General features: G+C 39.2%; 1 protein-coding gene across 1 annotated transcript in view; it reads left to right on the top strand.

Annotated features, from left to right (window-relative positions):
- The first annotated feature begins 2,988 nt into the window (after positions 1–2,988).
- Ubap1 (ubiquitin associated protein 1) overlaps positions 2,989–6,131 on the top strand; it is a 48,821-nt gene continuing 45,678 nt past the window's right edge. Inside the window, 1 exon segment of the mRNA XM_023716090.1 lies at positions 2,989–3,028. The gene's annotated coding sequence lies outside the window, so the exon portion shown is untranslated.

Genomic DNA, 6,131 nt, shown 5'->3' with positions numbered 1-6,131 from the left:
GAACTACAGCAAACTGAGGCTGCCAGCATTGTGGAAGCAGCCACTTAAAGAACTGAGCTGGGGCTGGGCCCCCCATTTTAACATTTTAGATTACACCCTTATACAGTGTGTACCCAATAACAATGATTTGAATGCTTTTAAAAAGTGTTATGAAATGAAAAGTATATTTGTAAACTTAAAGTACAGTATTGTCTCGGTTACTCTTTTCTCGTTGCTGGGACAAATACCCTACATTCAAAATTAGGGAAGGAAAGATTTATTTAGCTCAAATCAATGGAGGTTTCAGTCCATACTCTCCTTGTTCCAAGGCACATGGCAGACAGTAGCCTTTCATGGCAGCAGCAAAGTGCCAGAGCAAAGGGTGTGGCAGCAGCACAGGAAGCTAGCTAGCCTTTTTTCTCTCCTTACATTGTAATGCAAATTACCTGGCCCAGGGCAGGTGTAGTATCCACACCCACAATAATCAAAAACTCCAGAAGCCACCCCATTACTTCTCATGAGGCTTTGGAGGGACACCTGTTTTCGAACCATAGCGAGTACCATTACTAGCTTTTACATTTGACCATTTAATTTTTTTTGGTGGAGGTACTGGGAATTGTACTCAGCACCTGCACTTACTAGACCTGTGCTTTATCGCTGAGCTGTACTCTTATCCCTGACCTTTTACTCTTATTGGAGATCTTCATTTCTTCAGCTTTGAGTTACTGTCTAGTATCCTATCATTTCAAGCCACGGAGATAGCTCAGTGGTCTAAAGCGCCTGCTTAGGCAAGCATGAAGGAACCTCAGTTTGATCCCCAGCACCACATGCCATGCCAACTCCGCCCCCCGGGTGGGCTGAGCTGACCATAAAAAAAAAAAAAAGAAAGAAAAAAAAATAGTATCTTATCATTTCAACAGGAAAGACTCCTTTTAGCGTTTTTTCTAGAGGAAGGCAGATAGCAATAAACTTAGGGAACTCGCTCAGCTTTTGTTCACCTGAGCATGTCTTAATTTCTCCTTCATTTTGAAGGGTAGATGTGTCACATAGAATTCTTATTTGACAGATTTTTCCTTCAGTATCTTAAATAATGTAGTTTTGTTGTCTGTTGGCTTTCATGGTTTCTGATGAGAAATTACTCTGTGTTTTTCAGGACCCTTTGTGCATGACGAATTGCTTCATTACCATTCTCTGTCTTTTTGCAGTTTATAATGTATCTGGATATGAGTCTCTTGTGGATTATCCTGATTAGTACTCATTGAGTTTATATTTGTAGATAAATGGTTTTCATTAATTTTGGGGAATTTGGGGGTTTCTTTCTTTGATGCTGGGGAGTGAACCCAGGGCTACCTGCATGCCAGACACTCTACCATTCAGCTATACCCTCAGCCACTCACATACTTCTTTTATTCATCTGTGGAAGCACACTTAGGTTGTTTCTCTAGTTTGGCTCTTAAGAATCGTGCTGCACTCCTACCAATTTGATTTGGAAAAAAAAAATTTAAAAAAAATTAAATAAAAAAAAAGGAACTGTAAAAAAAAAGAATAGTGCTGCAATGAACATGAGGATGCATTAGATTTCATTTCTTTTGGATGGATATCCAAGAAGTAGGATTGCTACATTATATAGTATTTCTATTTTAATTTTTTTGAGAAACTTCCAAACATTTATTTATTTATTTATTTATTTATTTATTTATGGATCAAATCCGGGGCCTCGTAAATGCTAGACAAGCACTCTAGAACTGAGCTACATTGGCAGCTTCCATTGTTAGTGGATGTAACACTTTACATTGCTACCAACCATATATGGGGTGCCCATTTGCAAGCACTTGGTACATTTCTTTCTTATAATAGCCATCCTAACAAGTTTGAGGTTATTATAATTTTGTTTTCCATTTTACCTTTTTTTTTTTTTTGCAGAACCAGGGATTGAACTCAGGCCCTTACACTTGCCAGGGAAGCGCTTATTCCACTGAGCCATCTCCCTGGCCCCCTTTACCTTTTTTTTTTTTTTTTTTTTTTTTTAAGGAAACAAATGTTTATTTAGTTCAGTTCATGGAGGTTTCAGTCCATATGTGCCTGTTCCAAGGTAAAGTGGCATGTGGCGGAGGGCAGTAGTTCATGGCAGCAGAAAACAGCAAGGACAAAAAGAGAGAAGCAACTATTTTACCTGTTGATTAGTGATATTGAACTCTTGTTTATGTATCTCTTGGTCATCTATGCTTTTTTCTTTTTTATTTTTTTGGGGCACTGGGAATTGAACCTAGGACATTCACAGTGAACTATATTCTAGCCCTTTTATTTTTTGAGACAGGGCTGGGCTTGAATTTGGGATTTAAGTTGACCAGGCTGGGCTTGAATTTGGGATCCTCCTAAGTCTCCCAGAGTATAGGCCTTAAAGGCATGTGCCACCATACCTGGCTATATCTTCTTATTTTTCTTTCCTTTTTTTTTTTTTTTTAAATATTCTTCTTTTTTTGGTGGTTTTGCTTTGTTTTGAGATAGGGTCTCTTTTTGTAGTTTAGGTTGACCTTAAACTATGTAGCCCAAGCTAGCCTCAAACTTTTGACACTCTTCCTGCCTCAGCCTCCTGAGTGCTGGGATTACAGGCGTGTGTCACCAAGCCTGGCATGCCTATGTCTTTTTCTGTTTTTCTCTTTTTTTTTTTTTTTGCGGAACCGGGCATTGAACTCAGATCCGTGCGTTTGCCAGTCAAGTGCTTATCCTACTGAGCCATCTCCCCGGCCCCTCTTTTTCTGTTTTTGAAGAATGTCCATTCAGATAATTTGCCCATTTTTTTCTCCCCCTCCTCCTTCTCACTCCGTGTGTGTGTGTGTGTGTGTGTGTGTGTGTGTCAGTGTATGTCAGTCCCAAATACTACTTATTAAGTGAATGGCTTTGCTAATATTTTTTTTTCTCATTTTCTAACTGGCCTCTTCTTCCATCTTCTTTCTTTCCTTTATTTTTATTTGGTGCAGGGTCTCGCTATGCATCTCGGACTCGTAGTGATCCTCCTGTCTCAGTCTCCCCAGCGCTGGAATTACAGGTGTGCACCACCATGCCTGGTTTCGGTGGCTGGCACAATGTGCCCAAGGTTCCGGGGCTGGCATGGCATGTGGTATCAGGGAATGGAACCTGGGTCTTTGTGCTTGCCAGGCAGGCACTTAAACCACTGGGCAATCTCCCCAGCCCTCTCTTTTTATTCGTTAGTGGTATTGAACCTATTACTTGGCAGTGAGCTATATCCTCAACATTTTTCATTTTTTGAGACAGGATCTTGCTAAATTGACTATGCTAAGCTTAAATTTGTAGTTGTCCTGGGTCAGGTTTCCAAAATGCTTGGCTTACAGGCTAAACTTGAATTTATTTATATTTATTATTATTATTACTATTTTTGGTACTGGGAGTTGAACTCAGGACCTTGTGCCTGCCAGGCAGGTGCTGTGCTACTGAGCTATATCCCTGGATGCTATTTATTTATTTATTTATTTATTTTAGAACTGAGGATTGAGCTCAGGCCCTTGGTGCTTGTCAGGCAAGCACTTACTCTACTGAGCCATCTCCCTAGCCCCTTTAGGTATTTATTTTTGACACAGGGTCTTACTATGTAGTTCAGCCTGGCCTTGAACTTATTGAGTAGCTCAGGCTGGCCTTGAACTCTCAGCAATCCTGCCTCAGTTTCTTGGGTGCTGGGATTACAGGCATGTACCACCATGTCTGATGGGAATTTATTTTATTACTTTTTATTTTTTAAATTAGATTTTGGTACAGTTTAGATATACATGTTGATCACATTCATCATAGAAAATTTGTACCTGTGGTGAATTTATTTTAAACTGATCATAAAAATTATATATTTATATCTATATATCTGTATCTATATCTATCTATGTATATCATGCTATATTTTGATATGTATGTTTACCTCTTTTGGTATACATACTTATTTTGGTACATATATATGTGCTGGGGATCCAACCCATGGCTTTGTGCATGTGATGTTTAAATCAGGTTAAATAAATATATTACCATACCTAGCTGCTACTTTAATTTTTACAGGGACATTTTGGTTAAGGAATACCTTCAGCAACTAGCCTGGCCTGGGGTTCTGTATAGGCTATCCAACATCTGTGGGCAGGTAGGGTTTGGCTGCTGTAGTTGCTAGTTGAACACAGCCCTGTCTGTACTTCAAAATTAGGTGTGGCCGAAGTCAGCTGACTGGGCTTTACATTGAAGCACTGCTGGGAAGGCAACTGGCTGAGCTCTGCAATGGTCAGATTTCATTGCACACTATGTGCACCATAGGTGTTTGTGGCCATAAGTTTTTTTTTCGACAGTTTCAAAACAGGCTTGTAAGACAGTTACAATAATTAATACAGTGCATATTGTTGTCTTTGTAGTAGTAGTTATTCATAGTATAAGATGCTTGTACTATGATATCTTGTACATGATATCATAGTACATGATATCGTGATAGATGATAGTACATGATATCTTGTCTAACCACTATTAGTTCAAAATTTTCTTCTTGTTGAATTACGAGAAAGTAGGTATATATCCATGTTAACTATTTTGTATGTACAGATACATATATTTTTCACTACAAAATAGTCCTTCATTTATATCCCCCTTTTTCATTTACTTTGTCAGAGATGGGTATTCCATTGCCATTCATATATTGTAGGTGCATGAATTAAGCAAAGTACTCCAATATAGTCCAGTAGTCTATAATAGTAATGGGTTATCTGCATGACTGGCACTGTCAGAAGTTGTTGATTTGAGCCTTTTACAGCTCAGCATATTAATATAGCTTTACTTTCTATACCTCATGTTTATACTTTTCTGCTGGATGGTTAAGACCAAGATAAAGCAAGACCTATATAACAAAAAAAATGTAACTTTTGTATCTGACAAGGTCAGTCACATCCCCTTGGGATTTACCCTGAAACCTGTATAGCAGTTTGTAGATCTCTTGTCAGTGTCAGCTATGTGGATGAGTCACGGTCATAGCTTGACCAATTTGCTCTCTATGAAAGCCTGAGAGAATGTTTTCTCTCTAGGTGTCTCTCCTTAGGTACACTCTACATCATGGATCACTTTCCTCTGTGGTCCCATAATCTCCTTGATCAGAAAATTTGGGACACCACTGTCAGCTATTCTTAATAAGAATACCACATCACTACACTGACACTGGTAGAGTTATCAGTGACTGTCACGGTGACCACAGATTCCATGGATATATTTGCTACTTCTTCGTGACAGGGTCTTGCTAGGTAGTCCAGACTAGCCTCAAACTTACAGTCCTCCTGTCTCAGCCTCTTAAGAGCTGGACTTAAACCCATGCCCACCATACATGGCTTCCTTTGATTTCTCCAGCAACTTTATGCGTATATGGTAATTTTGTTCCTTCGAACACTGTTTTCCTGGCCCCGAATTTTCTTCTGGCTGCTGCTTCAGTGTCTTTGCAGGCTGCTTCTCTGTGGGACCCTCACACGCAGTGCTGCCTGAGTACTGGTGTTGGCCTTTCTTTCCTTCCCATAGTCTCTTGGAGGGGGGGTTCCTTCCTATTCCATGCTTTTGCCTGAATTGGTGAAGCTTCTGCATTTATGTTGCATTTAAGTTCTGGTCCTTACGGGTTACTGGATTTCTGCCTGGAATTTCATGTGTAACATATCCATAAAGGAAATGTTCACCCTGCTCACCTTCTAACCCTCTTTTCTCTTTTTCTCCCCCCATAATTTTATTGAGAAACAAGTAGCAATGAGACAGTTTCAAATCAAATTGGTAGAACAGTTTCAATAATTAACACATTGCATACTCTCTTTCTAGTGGTTATTTGCTGTACAAGATGCAGACATGATATCCTATTTACAAACACTATTGGAACAAATCCCTCTATTCGTTAAGAGAATGTAACTATATATCCTAACCATTTTGAATATATGGATCCAAAATGGACATTCATCTGTATCCCCTTTTTTGTTTAGTTCCGTCATTTGAATATTATAGGTGTGTGAACTCAGCAAAATATTCTAAAAGAGTCTAGTAGTCCATAATAGTATTAGGTCTTCCGCTTCACTGGCAATGTCAGAAATTGTTGACTTGAGTCCCTACAGCTCAACATAAAGCATGGCTTTACTTCTTATACT

The sequence above is a fragment of the Octodon degus genome, unplaced genomic scaffold, assembly GCF_000260255.1.
Source record: "Octodon degus isolate 3935 unplaced genomic scaffold, OctDeg1.0 scaffold00045, whole genome shotgun sequence".
NCBI lineage: Eukaryota > Metazoa > Chordata > Mammalia > Rodentia > Octodontidae > Octodon > Octodon degus.
This window is presented reverse-complemented; position numbering and strand designations above follow the sequence as displayed.